We start from the raw sequence: 17,002 nt of genomic DNA on the forward strand, positions 1-17,002 counted from the left end.
TGGAAAAGTATGTCATTCTATAATAGCAGAGGCTCTGAGCTGGGAATATTTAGCCAAGATGCTGTTCAGCCAACAGCTTTATTAGTAAGTATTAAGCTAGCCTTTAAAATCCGTTATCAAGCATCTCAAATGATGACTTGCCCTGCCAGTTCTTGGCTCTTCGTTTGGTCCAATAGAGTCCTGACCTCAACATACAGGAAAGGAATCGTAAGGCTTCACTGACGCTCTATTCCTCCTTGACTACACCCCACTCCTTAGTAGTTTCTGTTCAGACAGATGAAAAGCGTAACGCTCTTTAAATATCCCTTTATAAAGGTCTATGATAATTGCACTGTTTAAATTTGTGTCTAATTAGATTAGACTCTTTCTTTACAAAAAAATAAATACTAGTCTTTCCTCAGTTCTGACATCTTTAGGAATAAATGCACACGTGAGCCTATTCTGGAAAGTGGCTGTTAATGAAAGAGCAGTACAGATATGCAGTGGGATCCTGAAAGCTCTTTTTCCCCCTCTATTCTTTCAGATTGCATCAACTAAGTGCATCTTTTGTATTGCATATGAATAGTTATGTTAAAACAAAGCAAAATTATTGCGTCTGTGCTGCATTAGATCTTTAAACAAGTTGGAAGGCATATATATTGAGAAGGAGATAAGTTATGGGTTTGGGATCTGAGAAATGGAATTCTTCATGGTTGATACTGGCTGTTCTAAAAAATTTTTCGTAGTTTTTTCCTTTTATTTTTTTATGACAGATTTGCTATTAAAGTGTGTGAAAATGTCACTTAACAGTTCAGTAATAAAATGTAGTTGAAGTGGAAGGATCACAAATGTCTCAGGGCATGCAATAATAGATTCCTGAAAAAGTCAAGTAGATCATTTTAATTAGTATGTTTTGTCTATGGAGAAATAGTATATGATTCTGTAAACAGTGAGGTAGGATATAGCTGCTCATGAAAAATGAGAGTTGTGGTTCAAGTAGTTTTGGAAATGTAGGATTGGAAGGGACCTCTTGGGTTGCTAACTCCAGCTCCTTATTGTTTCAAGTAGTACATTATATTGGGCCCTTTTAGAGCTCATAAAGCACTGTGCAGCTAGTTGTTAGTCTGGGAAGAAAGTGGGAGTTGCATCCATTTCTTCTGTTCCAAGACTGTTCCAGAATCTCTTTGTTCCAGTGATTAGACTTTTTTTAATTTATAGCCTAACTAATCATATCCCTCTTCTGTTCATTCTTTCTTGTGCCAGCTGCAGCCCTTAGACTGGATGGATTTTTTTCTCCTTCAGTGTTCTGCTCCCTGACATATTTTAGTGTTTTAGCATCTTAGTGTCCATTTCACTAGACCAGACATGGTTAAGCACTTTGGGGTTTTTTTTGTCAGATAGACTTTTCCATTTATCTGATCATTTTGGCAGCTCTTTTCTGCACCTTTGCCAAGGTCATTATGAAAATATTTAACAAGATTGCTCCCAAGACTGATCATTGAGGAACTCTCTTAATATCTTCCCTCTAGCCTGAAACTTTTCAGCAGTAATCACTTCCATTTGCCCTTTAGTTAGTTTCTTGTTGACCTTATATTCCCTGTATTAATCCTAATTTCCTCCAGATTTGCTAATAATTTCCCAGTGGCACTGTATGAGAAATGCTTTTCTGAACCTGTATGAGATCTATCACATTTCCATTGTATTAAAAAAGGCAATGTCCAAAAAAGCTACTGATTTAATCTTGTGTGATCCACCTTCACATCTTCCCTTGACCTTCATGTCTTTAAATATACTTTCTCTAAAAACTTGCTGTAAAAACTTGCACACTACTGAGATTAGATCTACTTGTCATCAATTGCCCATATTTCTTTTGCCTGCCCTACTTTGCTATTCTACTTTGTTCTATGTCTATAGGACAAGGTAAGGATCTTCCTACCTGAAATTTCATTTTCTAGTTCTTTCAGAATTTGGGGTGGAAGCTCTCCTGTCACCCTCAATTTAAGCTGCTCGAGTATTTCTTCCATCTGAGTTGTAAAATCAACTGTTATGTCATGCCTTCACTTCTGTTATCTATATTATCATCATCCCTTTAATCAATATTTTTGTCCTTTTCAGGCCATATTATAAGCTCTGCACCATCCTCACTCTAGAGTGATCCCTTCCTCATTTTTCTTGTTTGTGTTTTATTCATATAGGTGAAAAATCTTTTACTATTTGTTCCAAAGTCCTTTGTCACTTAATGCTTACAATTCTTATTTTATCCCCATTGTTCTTGTCTTAAACTTTCTTTGCTGATCAAATTCTTCTTTCTTCTCATTCCAAAAGTTCTCTGCTTATTTCCAGCACCCTTCTTTCCCATTTAGTCTTCCTTTTAAATTGAGAGTTATAATTGGTCACACTTAAGTACAGAGTTTTTATCTTCACTTTTATTATCATCTATGTCAGCTACCATGGGAGCAAGACTAGTGTATTTGTTACTGATTCTATCTTGTATATATATATGTTTACACAAAGAGCAAATACTTTGAAGGAATAAAATGTATTTAAATCATTTAAGCAGCTGGGCCCTCTGGCTTTTTTTGTCCTTATTTCCATACACAAAACTTTGAAGCAATTTTCTGTTTGTAATACACTGTACATATGCATAGGGTTAGGCAGATATTCAAAGGAGTACCATCACTTATTCACTCAGGTTTTAATGTAGCCTAAGACCTGTGCAAATAAAATAAAAGAATGTTTAAAACTTCATATTATGATTGATCTGTGTTAAAATAAGGCATTGACTTCTTTTTTTTTTGGTGGTTAGGTCAAATTAGTGTTCAGATTAAGTGGATTTTTTAGAAGACTGAAAGAAGGAAATGGAAAATGACGATCAGATCGTAGCTTGTTCACCAAAGACAGGTTGAATGTGAAACCTATAGGAAGAAACAAAGCACTCTGGAGTCAGAAGTTTTAAGTTGAATACAGAGAGCAGAAATTAATGTAGGAGGAAAAGAAGTAAAAAGACAAATGCGATGAGCAAGTGTGTTGCTGGATAGGCATGGAGAGTAAAAAGGAAGTGAGGGCTAGGCAGATCAGGGGTTTTAGGTATTTCAGTGGAGTCGAAATGAGTGCTCTGCTATGAGCAGAATGATGACTGAAAGTTCCCAGTTAAAAGAATGTGAGAAGGCAAGGTGAGAAAAAGAAGAGCAACAAGATTTTGAACCTGGAAAAGGAAGCTGGATATTCTTGGAAGGCAATCACAGCTTCAAAAATAGAGGGTAATAGAAAACTAATATGAATTAATACAGTGTACTAATACATTGTAATAATTTGTTCAGCTCAGAGGAGAAAATGACGGTGTATGATTATAGCCCTGTTTGGGTTAAGTAAAAAAGGTTAAAATGGAAAAAAAGTGATAGGTCAAAACTTAATTTGCATTTAGATTTTTTCTTTTTGTTTACCCATCAAAAGCATTAGGGAAACTTCTGCTAACTTTCTTGACCTTATTCGTCTGGACGATGTGATTATTAGTGGGGGTCTTTTTTGCCTTTTGGAAGGAGTACAGTATTTTTCAAGCTTATGAGTAATTCAAGTGCACCATAATGTGTTGCATTAAAAGCGTGATGGATTTTCTCTTACTTGCCAAATGCTGGGTCACTAATGTAATTTAGTTTGCTGTTTCAAAAAACTAGTTTAATTGCTGATAGAATTCAACACTAAGAAAAATCATGCTCCTTTTACATGGATTTTGATAATAGATGCTGTAATCATACAGTGTTAGAACTCTTCAGTATATTCATTTAGTAGTACAGAGCAAAGCCTTGAACTGCATATCTCAAGAGAGCATAGGGTTTCTTTTGAGGGTTTTTTTTTCCATTTCTTTTCTGAGTCATGGATGATTTCTTTCCTGGTAATTTTTACTTGTATGTAAAGCAGCATTGTCTCGATTTATTTGCTTCCTGGTGTCTGAACTAACTATCAATAATACCAATAATAATATGCCTAATTCCGGAGAATAATGTTGGTTAATTATATCTGCAGGGACAAGAAGGGGATCATGAAAGTTTTATGGGTCACTCAGGTTGCTGAGGATGTGTGTGTGTGTGCATGCATGCGTTTGCCAGATTTCTACTTGACTAACATCTGTCATGAGAGGGAAGGATGTGAGTGTGTGTTTCAGAAAAGAGGTGGCCAAGCTTTCACAAAACTCCCCTGGTTCCTGGCTGTGGATGGAAATCTGGTGTAACTTAGAGCACCCCTTAGCTTACTCAGCATTACATACAGTAAGCGTTCCAGCACTGTGCCTTTTCATCCCCTTTGAAGTACCAGCTCATTCCTCCAAGTGAAAGCTAAGGAGCTGTGATAGGCATGTTGCTGCTAGGTAATTAATTAGGGGAGGCATTTCTATCTCCTTGAATGGTAGAAAAAAGTACATTTTAACAAAACTGAGACTTTTGTCTATCCTTTAAAAGTCTAATCTTACAGGTAGTGGCAAACATCCTACATTTGGGGAAATGAGTGGATGTAAACTTTAAAACAGAAGCTTACCCTTGTGCTTGTTGGCGTACCTGATGAAGGTTGTACCAACCTGCGCTGTGGGACTGCTGCAACACCTGGTCAAGGAACGTAGAGGTGTTGTGTGGGGTGCTGAGTGTATGTAATGACAAAGATCCCACTAGCATAGGAGCCCCAGTTCCTACAAGAGACAGCAGATGGCTGTATCAGCCAAAAGGGGAACAAGTCCTCAGAAAAATTAATTTTACAGAATGCATAACTTTTATGTTGGCTTTGTTCACAGCCTAAATTAACAACTCATTTCTGCAGCCTTTGTACTGAACTGGATTTAGCCAGGTTAGTAGTACTACTGACTACTTAATAAGTACTATTTTCAGAGACTGCAGGTTGAGGCTTTGAAATTAGAGTCAGGAGACACTGTTTTGCTTTTTCATGGCTTTTAATTTTAAAGGTCTCTGCACCACAGCAAGGACTCAGGAAGTGTGGCCCCATTCCTTGTAAATTTTAGTTTCATTCTCAGTTGTTCCTTCCTCAGAAATTTCATTCTCAAGAAAAAATGTCAAGTGAAGACTTACATTGCTTACGAATATGGTGATACAGCCTCTGTTACTAGAGAAGTTTTGATATTATTTTATTAGGAGAATGTCTTTTCAAGAGCAATTGGTTGCTCTTCTGATTTTAAGTATTTAAAGAATCCTTCCAAGGGTTAGTTAAGCTATGTGGGGAAAAAAAATCCCTTGCACAGCAAGGAAATTTCCAAAAGAATAATAGCAACCCATGATGAACCCCATTCAGGTTAATAGAAAGGCTTACAGCAATATGGGATGTGTATGCAAATCTGTCCTCTTATAAATCATTGGAGATACTGGATTTAGGTGAAAGTGATGAAGATGCTCAGCTAGTTTTTCAGTTGCATCCCCAGTTAAATTGGTGCTAAGGAATTACTAAAGAGGTTTAAGTTATTTAAGGAATAGGATAAAAATACCCTCTTATCTCAATGGCATACTGGTTTAATGTTTAGTATTGAGAATAGTTGTAAAGAAACATAATCTAATGAAATAAATTCTCTTCATTCAACTTTAACAATGTGATTAAAAGAAAACAAGATCTGTTGTTGAAAGACAGTATGATAGCAGGCTTTATTGTATTATTTTATGGTAAAGAAATTATAGACAGATATTCAATTTTCTTATTTGCCACTAAAAAGTATTGAATTTTCTTAAACAGTCATTTTGCTCTTTGTCTCCACCCATCTGTATATTTCACTTTTAAATTAACATCTATTTTTGCAGAAATAATTGGGTCATTATTACTTACTATTTGCAATTTGTTATTGTGAGTAAAGCTTACTCTAGTTTCAGTCACAGCTCTGCTTTATAAAAACCTCCAATATTACATACCACAAAATGCTTTTGTGGCAGCATACTGCCCTCCTTTCCAGCATAATTCATTGTACAGCCGTGTTTCCTACCACTTAAACAAAGATGGAGCATTATCTCCTGACATATTCAATTCTCATAATATTATTATTGTTTTCAGCATGTGTTTCAAAGAATACACAAACTGGTGTAGAGATAATCATGGATATAAATATATCCAGGACAACTGAATGGATCTTAAATGAGTAATTCTTATTTTCATGAGTTAAATGACATATACTAGACTAGCCATAACAGAAGGGATTGATATTTTCAAATTTGATATATTTAACAATAAACTCTAAGTAAATGTGACATTGTGACTAGTTAATACATCACTGCTGTTTTGTTTGTTTTTATACTTCCTTGATAATTGTTGTGGTGAGATGATCTCTTTATTTACTGCCATTCTGTAGGATTGCACCTGAAGTGACTCACTGTCTACAGCCTTATAGGATCTTATTGCTCAGTTTCTGTTTGAATACTATTGTAGGCCATAATTAATCAATTGTGATCTTGCAAAATGTAAAGCATTTATATGGCACTTGTAACTGACATCTGCATTCTCCACAAGAGACAGCCTGAAATAGGAGCAGAACCTGGCCTTGCATCTATTTGTTCTAGACTGGTGCTATTGATGTGCTAGAATGCATGCCTTGAAATAGCCTCTGAGGTAGGTTGCCCAGATGTCGCATTTGAACTGTAGCTTTGAGTATGATTTTGAATGCTCCTATAATATATTAAAAAATAATACCAAAAGCAATTTTTAGTAACATACAATAAAAATGGAAATATTATTCACTTCTCCTAATTTTCCAAAATCTGAATTACAATTTATCAATAAATATTATTTCTTGAAATACTATTTCGAGGTATTAAGTAAGAAAAGCCTTATGTATTTATAGAGGAATTCATGTTTTGCTTCTTTTTTATAAATAAAATACAATCTTCTTCTTAAGCTTCTCCCAGTTTTAAGAACTAAATGAGTACATTTTTTTCTCAGCCATTCTTTATGCTTTGTCTTTACACCTGCTGTACCTTCATTTGGATAATAATTCATAGCTTATCTTCTCTGTTGTAATGTTCTTACTAAAGTGTCATTGCTTAGTAGGAATTATACTAGATTTTCCAATAGAAATAGGAGTTCTGAGTACACGTGGCAATTTCTGGAAGTATCCAGGTACTGTGTGCTGACTCTTCAGTGGCAATATGACAGATAGTGAACTTTTAACGTGTTTGAACTCTTTGTTTTATTGCTATCATTTTTCTTCTTTTGTCTGTGTATTTGCACAGTTCACAGCACACTGAGGCTCTGATCTTAGGGATCCAGGATCCCATATAAAAGCCCAAGATGAAATAACAAATTTTCCCCTCATTCTCCACCTACTCCAATAAATCAACCCACCAACAATTAGAAAAAAAAGATTAAAGAAAGATTCATTTAGTCCTTAACTCCTTAAATGGACATGTAAAACCAGGTTATTACCAAGTTCATTGCTGTCATTTTGTGTCAACAGTGACATAAATCTACAATACTGTGACTACAAAGAATGATCCTCAACACAATTCCAAAAGTTAGGCTGAAAGCTGAAATCACATAAAGATGAGGGAAAAGCTTTATATCATAAACATTATATAGTAAAGATTATATTGTATAAAAATAGTAAACTAAGACTTTATATATGCTATGGGGAATAATCTTGCAATCACAGAACCTGCAGATGAAGTTGATTCTGTTACCCAAGATTTTATTTTTTTAAAAATAGAGCTCATGGGGCAGATTTCTTATGGCCTGGTTTTAAGAATTGCTATATTGCTTTGATTGTTCTATTGTGATGATTGCCTTTTGGGAAAAGAGATATGACTGACTCAGAACATTCTTAAGAAATATTTGGAGGTGACCAAAGCTGAAGAGAGGTATGCAGTAGGGTTTACAAAAGTGGCTAAACATTGTAGTTGCCTAACTCCCATGCAAATCCATGGAAATAAGGTGCTTACAAATTTAGACAATTCTGGAAATGCCATTCAGTGCTTTTGTGCATCTTTGGGCATCTAAATACCTCATCCTTCTGTCTAAACAGAAGACCGCATGAACCGACTGAGAGTACTGACAGCATTTACACTGATGGAAATCAGGTATGATCTGACTGAGCTGTGTCTGCAGTTACTCTAGTTGTAATCTGTTTGGTTGCCAACTGAGCAAAAAAAAACCCTAAAAATTGCATTTCAAGAAGACTAATAAATGTATTTTGAAAATGGGGAGACAAAAAGTAAAATTACTTCCATATGACACAAAGCAACTAGCGGTTTGATAAATCTGGATTAGTTTCATCTTTAACAATAGCTGATATTAAATCCTTGGCCGAAAAATAGTAATTGGAATCGCATAATACACAGCTCTTCAGTTTGGCATCGATCTCATAATACAATAAAACTTATCATTTGTAAGCTTGTCTGGTTTGTAGAAAACGACTGAGAACAATTTGATCTGTCCTGGTACATCAGACAATACAGTGCAGGTGGTTTAAAAATAAAACATTTAATCAAGGAAAGTTTTACTTAAACTACCTGATGATTCATCATGCAGTCTTTGCACACTGTTGATTGTGCCTTTCTGAGTAATCATTTATAGAATATTTAAACAGCCTGGACAGCATGTGCAACTGCCGGCAATGCTATTGTATTATGAATCGCTGCTCCAGTTTGTTTCAGTTCAGTATAGACTGACAACATTGCAGTGAGTCAACCTTCTGTTTTCCTGAATGCAGTGCAATATAGCATTTATACAGGAGATTAAGTTTTGACTCCAGTAATATTTGGCCACATTATAATATTCCTGGACTAAACTTTGAAATGGAATAAAATTCAGAACCGTTTATTTCATTATCTTTCCACTTCTTTTTATATGTGTGTATTCACAGACTTTAGAAGATGTATTTATATCAATACAGGCTACTATTCAGCTCTAATCTGCCTGAGTCCTATTCAAGCACAAAATTGCTTGGAAAGGCCGACAGAGGGCATGACAGAACAGTTTCTGGATGAGTTGGGGGCTAGGTATAGTTTTAAGAGAAGCTTGAAAATCCTTCCAAATCCCACTGTTTAGAGATAGCCAAAAAGCTAACAACTAAAAGTAGAGTAGCGGTGTTAGTTTATCTGCAGTTAAAATAAAAATATTTGATTAAAATTTTGAAAACAAAACAAAAAAAGGGTAATATTGATCCAAATGTTGTCTAATGTCCTGATTATGTCAATGGCCATTTGCTTATTTGAAGGTTTTGTGGAGCTGTGTTATTACTTCTCTGATCAGATCTTCTGTATTACTTAGCATTCTGTTGGAGGATCTCAGAAGACATCTGATATTACTACGCATATGTTACTTCACAGTTTTTAAGACTGATCCCTAATACTGACAAAACTCAGGAAATCCTTAGTAAGCTAAGTAGACTTCTTATGTGTTTGTAATGGATTTTTGTGAGTGATACACTTGAAGTAATGAAAGGCTTATGGAACCATCGGTCATGCCATTTTGCTCATCACATAGGGACTATATCAATGAGTGTGAACTTATTTTTGGTGCTCAGAAGTCACCATGCAATAATAAAATTGTATCTGCTTATTTTCTTCACTTTCTGTTTTGAGTCTTGAGACAAATAAAAGCATTAATCTGCAGTTAGATTGTGTTGTCTTTCAGAATGTCTAGTTAAGGTGAAAACTAAAGGACTATAAAGCTGCATTTCATTTACACCCACACCGAAGCAGTATCCTCCCACCCTATTAGGTGTTCTATCGTTAGGTTTCTTCGTGGTTAAGAAAGTAGTACTTCAGAGGCAAATCAAAGTCATTAGAAATGTTTTCTTTACCACATCTTGGCTAGTGTAGAATTACAGAACGGACATTAACACATTAATTACGTTAATGTTATGTGTGCAAGGTATTAAAAAAAGCTGCAGATCCCCCCAATGTGTGGGCCTTGTACTCTTTCCTCCTCCAAGGCAGCACTAACCGTGCAGTATATCTGTTTTTCTAAACTAATTTGAAAATCTCATATAGTGTTGTAATTTATATCATTGCTGTTGAGAGGCTGGTTTCACTATCATGAGTGGGCTCTGATGTTCCCATGTTTTCCCATTTCTGAATAATAAGTATAGCTGTAAAAACTAGTTGTCCAACCTGTGTTGACACGTTGGACAATAGGAACTCCAAGCTTAAAATACAAAGCACTCCCCTTGTAAACAGCTCTTTGTTGTAATTTACCACAATTAGACTGCTTTATGGGCTCACGTATCTCATTGCTTGAGTTTAGAGCTTTAATGTATGTACTGACAGGCAAGCTTCTTGGATACTGGATGAAAAAGAAGTGATGATGAACTATTCTTTCGTTTTTAATGTGAACACCAATTTTCAAGGGAGCTAATTAAAATCTTTATCTGATCCCTAGCTGCGAGAGAGCTCTGCCTGGATGCACGTGATAAGTTCTTGCCTTCTGGGATTTATAATTTGATTGTATTTTTTTTGCTGTTTCATGGCTACAGCATTTTTTTATGATCATAAGTCTTTGCCAGAGGAAATAGCAACCTTCCTTTTAAATGTTGCAGTTAGGAAACAACACTTCGCAAGTAGATTTTTTTTCTTTGTGTGTGTGAGAAGAATGTGAAACTCAATCAAAGCTGTTTGTAGGGGAAAATACTTCCTTCCAGCCTCGTTAGATATAAGCTACTGTTTTGAACAGAATCCAGCCTGGGATAATGTACAATATCTTGATAATCTGTAAGCTCTTATTGCCAAAGCTTTATGAAATTTGTTTTGTCATTATAAAAAGGACACACAGTGTTTTCTAGGTACAGAGTGGCACACTGTACATCAGCTGGAAGTCAACAAACAGCATTAAAATCTTAATTTGGCTTTACAAGTTATCAGCTGGTCACATCAGTTGACTTTATTATTTGCTAATTGAGCACATGCAGAGAGCAGGAAGACAGAACCTCAGAAACCTTCCCTTTCAATGGTAGCTTGTTAGTTTTATGTGTTTGGGTTTTTTTCATTTGGAGCATTAAAAAAATCCAGCAAGTTTAGTTTCCATCTGCACTGAGGTCTTATACCATCAGATTGATCTTGTGTTTTGATGTCTTTCATAAATTGAAGGTCACACTCATAGTTTAATCTTGAAATTGTTCCTTAGTAGCAAGTAAATGAGTTGATCAGTATGGAATAGGCTTGGTAAGAGAGGTCAGAATGAAGGTTTGAGGATAGGACTTGGCACAATGTAAGGAAATCATAAAATTGATATGTTCACTCTGTAGCGAACTATTGATTCTTACTTTTTATTGTATGTTTCAGCATTCATGTGGAGGGAAAAAGTTTCTAGAATACCAAAACAAGATGTCTGTCACAATCTATTTTGGCTATAGTAGAAAATAGATGTTAATAATCTGAGATGTAGTTAAAGCAAAAAAAATGATACTAAGTACAAAGAAAAGTGGAATTTGGAGGAGTAATTGTTATATAAAATTTTTAACAAAAGCCAGTAGTGCAGAGGAGTATTTAAAATACTTATTTTGGCTCCTTTCAGTTAAATGACAATATCAACAGCAATATATTTGCCAGTGCAGACTAATATGTGTATTTGCATATTTTTATTGCCTATTTGCTTTTGAGAAAGAAGTAGAGAAAAGGACCAAAATTTCCTTCTTTATAATTGCATGATCTTAATAAAAAACAAGAATTTAAGTTCAAATTCTCATGGGGAAAAATATTCCCAAAGAGAAAGTCAAAAAATATCCTACTGAGACCAGAGAGACTAGAAAACACATGAGGGCTTGAATAGTGATATGTGAGGACAGACACATTTTCTTGAAGGGTGACAACACAAAGATGTTTCCCATATGTCTCCCAGGTTGGGTTTTTTATAAGTATCCAGTTAAGCACTACTGTATGGATACCTAATATAGTTTATAAAAGAGAACACATTTGTCTCCATTGCAGTTACCAGCTCAGACTGTTACAACTCTTTGTGTTCACCTGACTCTGTGCTGCAGTCAGTTTATGCACTGCACGCATTTTACCAGGTAAGACGAAATGGAGTTCCTCCTAGTTTTTAGGCCATTCTACTGGATTCTGTGTTTACACTTGTCTGCCTTGTACAAACGTAGGCTACATACATTTTCCTAAACCATTCTGAGGAGCAGGAAAGGTGGGCACTTTGCGATGATCATCTTGCAGAGTTTAATCGCAAACTGCTTATAGAATAACTGTTTCGAAGGTTCAGCTACCTTTCACTTCCAGGATAGTGTGAAAATTTCTCATATGCTTTTTGAATCATATATTTTCTTAGATGACTGAGAGCTTGCACTCTAGCTACAGTTATACTGCTAACAAATGGAATGATTGTCACAAACATGCCAAGCTTAAGCCATACAAATTTGTTCAGTAGAAATGCGCTTACATGCAATACAGTGCAGATCAGCAGATCGGTGGGTGATGCAGATGCGTCATATAGCGTTTTTGCCTAATCCCTGGAATACGTAGGCATCTCTTTCCTTGCCTTTGCTCAGGCAAAAATATAGGGCAAACTCTTATTAGAACAGAAGAATGGTCCCATGAATTCAGACCAGGGATTATTATAACCTGAGATCTGTATAGTCCAGCATCCTGCCTCCATCAAGCCATAGCAGATTTCCAGAGAAGAGGAGCAGGATGATAGTATGTCACACAGTTCACACAGAAAATTCTCCCAGCCTCTGACTATTTTAGCTCCAGGGATTTCCTGATTTCTTCTGTGGTTCATCTAACTCTCAGTGAATCTCTCTTACAAGTACTTGTTCACTTTCCCCTTGAAACTTTGTAAAACACTTTTGCATACCAGACGTGCTTTGGGGAGTTTAATAGATCATCCACCCATTGAACAAAGTACCACCTTCTTTTGTTTGTTTTGAACTTTGTTTCTACCAGCTTCCTTTATGGTTGCTAGCTTTTCTTTATATACAATTACAATGCAATCCATACATATACAATACATTATACTTATCTCTTAAATGCTGTATAAGTGCAGTTTAGGCCCTCGGTTTCAATACAAATTATTCTAGAAAATCACTGAAACTCAGCTTTACAGTTGAATTTATTTACAAACAGCATTACAGTAGGATAATATCATTTTTACAGCAGTGATGAGACAGAAATTACCAACTGATACTTTTCCTTGCAATACTCTGTTGGGTGCCTGCTCTGTATTGACATTATCCAATATCCCATACATGTGATTGATAGAGATAGTTACCAGAATGTTTGCAGACCCCATTTGACCAACAATAAAATGCACTGAGATTGTAAAACCTACATTTTTATTAGTACTGTGGTAGGTATTCACATTTAACACAAATTGTGTTAGAAAGCTACAAGGAAAGACACATAAGCTGGATTTTGCTGATAGTATGGATAGCTGCCAAGGTTTAAAACTGAAGAGCAGGGAGGACCTGATACAAATAATATGGGCTGGAATGATAAATGTGTGTTGCAGTTCTCATTTAAGGTCATTCGTCATGTAACAAAGACTTTATTTTATAACATTTCCTGAATTAAGGCTTAAAAACTGTGCGGTAATGTAATTAAGAATCTTTTACAGTAAAATAGAGATCGTCCAAATCTCTACCTGTCACATGATGAATTTAGGTCAAGACTGACTGAAAGATATTGCTGACTAAAGACGCCAGGTTTTTAGAGACTCTTGTCCTTGTTGCGGAGCAAAGTTTTAACTTTAACTTGCCCCAGACTGAAAGAAGCGTTTTTTTGCTGCAGGAGATATAATTACAGTCTGGAGTCTGGAAAAATAGCAAAAAAATATGGTCTTTCAGAATTAAAAGAACTTTGGGGTTTTTGCTGCTGAATAGTGATGCTCCATGAAATTATGAAGTACCTTTGTATGATTCTAAAAATTTTGAACTTTACAAAGGGAAAGCAATGCACACAGTGTAGAGATACAGTTGGAAAATTAGCTGTAGAGAGTAAGGAATGTCTGAATTTGGGGCCTCTGTGCCACCAAATTGCACTGTGAGTACTAACTAATTGGAGTTTGTAGTTGTCAAATATGTGATAGGTGGGCCACAGATGCATCATTAGCACCAACAGTGGAACAGAATATTATACTTACAAGTAGGGGCAGATAAAATAACAAAATATTCAGTATTCTTCTGAACATTATTTAAGATTACTTTGTTGACATCTTTATGTAGTTGATCACAGGTAGCATCTTTGTTCTCTTTTCAAAAACACCCAATAAAGTTTCCTAGTGCAGAAAAATCTCAGCTGTCAGAAAATATGCACCTGAAAGCATTTTATCCCAATCATTTGTGATGGAGAAGGCAGAAGGAAGACATCATAAAGTTACTCAGATTAATACTTTTACTTTCTGCATCTGCTTATTCTAGTCTTCATAACAGAGTGCAGGCATACTCAAAAGTTTGCAGATGTCAATAGCCAGCGTCGATATGTGTTGCATGCAAAGCAGAATTATGCCCTTCTGCCAAGGACTACCTCTTGAGGAGAAGCTACCTGATGATTTGTATTTTAGCTCAAATTCTGGAAATGAACAGTTACTGTTTTCCATGGATTTTTTTTTTTTTCAGGACAGCACAGAAAGCAAACTTATTTTATCTTCATCTTCCTGTGATTCTGGTAGCATCCTTCATAAGTTGATCACTGATCTTTCTTGTTAAGAAAGCCTTTTCCTGTAGTCTTCTGATAACAGCTGCCTTCTTTCTCTCTGTTTTTTTTTTTCCAAATGTTTGTACTACTGGGAGGGTCTCTGAGAATGAGACGCTTGGTGAATCAAGACTAGTTCATAAAAGTATACCACTAGCATAAGTATCTTTTTATGCAATTTAAAAAACAAGACACAAAATGCAGAAGGAAACTCCTTCACCTCCCCTTCCCCCCCTGCCTCTGCATTTTGTTTGCTTTTTGCATCTCTATGAAAGACAAATGAAGGTTTTTCAAAGAGACTATTAGTATTCTGGCACAGCTCTCATTTGTGATACACAGATCATCAAAGTGCTGACAGATGCAGTATTATACAGAAATGCAAAGATTATATTTGTGTTTCTGTATGTATACTGCAAAAAAACCCCAAACATTCAGCTCTTTCCTTGCTACACTGTTCCAGAATGTTCAACCCATCTGCTTGGTTTTCCTGATGCATTTTGTCTCATTAGTCATGTTCACATGTATTTCAGGCTGCTTAATTTCATTACGCAAAGTATTATGCACTGTTCATCCAATAAGTGACAGAGGTTCATTCTGCTACCCAAGGGACTTGTAGAAAGAAGTTTTAAATCTCTAAGAAAACCTGAAAATTCTTGTTGAAACATGGATCACGTTTCACTGTTACCTCTATTAACATACTAAAACTTACTTTATTAAGTTATCCATCTATTCCTGATTCCCAAAGGCTAACTGCGGTCTTCTTAGAAATAGTTGCTTCTAACTGGGAATTTTGTGTGCAGTTAAGATCCCTGCACAAAAGTAAGCGTCATATTTGAAAGCTTCCGTTTAGGTGGAGCTAGTGTTCATAACAGTACCTCTTAATAGTGAGGTGCCAAATCTGAAGAGTGTGCCTCTGACCATCCCTGTGAATATCCACCCAGAACGAGCAGAATTGTAGAGCCTTTTAAAAAGCACCAGAGTTCAGAGAGGCAAAAGAGATCTGTTCAGTTATGAATCACAGAATCACAGAATGGTTGAGGTTGGAAGGGACCTCTGGAGATCATCTAGTCCAACCCACCTGCTCAAGCAGGGTCACCTAGAGCACGTTGCACAGGATCGCGTCCAGGCGGCTTTTAAATATCTCCAGAGAAGGAGACTCCACAACCTCTCGGGGCAACCTGTTCCAGTGCTCTGTCACCCTCACAGCAAAGAAGTTTTTCCTCATGTTCAGATGGAATTGTCTGTGTTTCAGTTTGTGCCCATTGCCTCGCATCCTGTCGCTGGGCACCACTGAAAAGAGTCTGGTCCCATCCTCTCGACACCCTCCCTTCAGATACTTGTACACATTGATAAGATCTCCTCTCAGCCTTCTCTTCTCTAGGCTAAACAGGCCCAGCTCTCTCAGTCTTTCCTCATAAGAGAGATGCTCCAGTCCCCTAATCATCTTCGTTAGCAGTCATTGTTAAACACGCTCAAGCTTCTCTCAGCTCCTGCCGCTATGGCAGGCACACAGCATTCCCACAGAGTGACTGCACATACTCATGTCACAAGGCCACGAAGATAGAACCCAAGTTTCCACTGATGGCTCTTGATGATTCTCTCTGTGATGGGGAGGAACCAGCCCCAGCAATGGGGGCTGGGCTCACGTGTACCTACTGGCACCCAGCTGGTCCCCAGGTGGACAGAAGAGTACCAGTAAGGGAGAAAAACTGTCAGGGTTGGACTGTTGGGGGAATGACCAAGGCTTAACGGGCAAAGGCAATAGATTAAGAGGTAGCTTGGGGAATAGACACTGATGGGAGGGAACATAAAAACTGCACAAGGAGTGGGAAACTGGGACCGACAAGACAAAAAGACTGAGAATTGGCAGGGAGCTCTAGGGAAGACGGATTTATTAAGGAATTGAACACAAGGGCGGCAGGCTTAATGCTGCCGACGTACTGCCATTAGCATCAGCAAGTAACCCTAGCTGAAGAGAACTGGGATTGTTTGAGACATGAGCCAGGAAGGTAGGAAAATGGAATTCAGTGGGACCTGTGCTTGAGTATATAGGAGCATACAGTATATGCTAAGTGCTCTGAAGAAGAAAAGGCATAAACATCAGTATCCAAGTGTCTTGGTATTGGGTGTCAAAAATTAGTGGTTTTTTTATCTTGAAAAAATTCACAATGAAATTCATAATTTTATTTTAAGAATGTATCTGAATGGTGTATAAAGTACAGACCACTCACTGAATAAGATGTGGGGGGGGACCCTTTAATTTCCTTTAAAAAAGCAACCTGGGCACTGGATAAGCATGGCTCACAAAGAAAAAATATCTGACTCATAATTAGAGATTGTCATAAAGCCTCAAAAAGAAGTTGAATTAAACTTTGAGTGCTTGGCATTGCAATAGTGTTCTTTTATTAATG

Source organism: Apteryx rowi, unplaced genomic scaffold, assembly GCF_003343035.1.
Source record: "Apteryx rowi isolate R43461 unplaced genomic scaffold, aptRow1 scaffold_166, whole genome shotgun sequence".
NCBI lineage: Eukaryota > Metazoa > Chordata > Aves > Apterygiformes > Apterygidae > Apteryx > Apteryx rowi.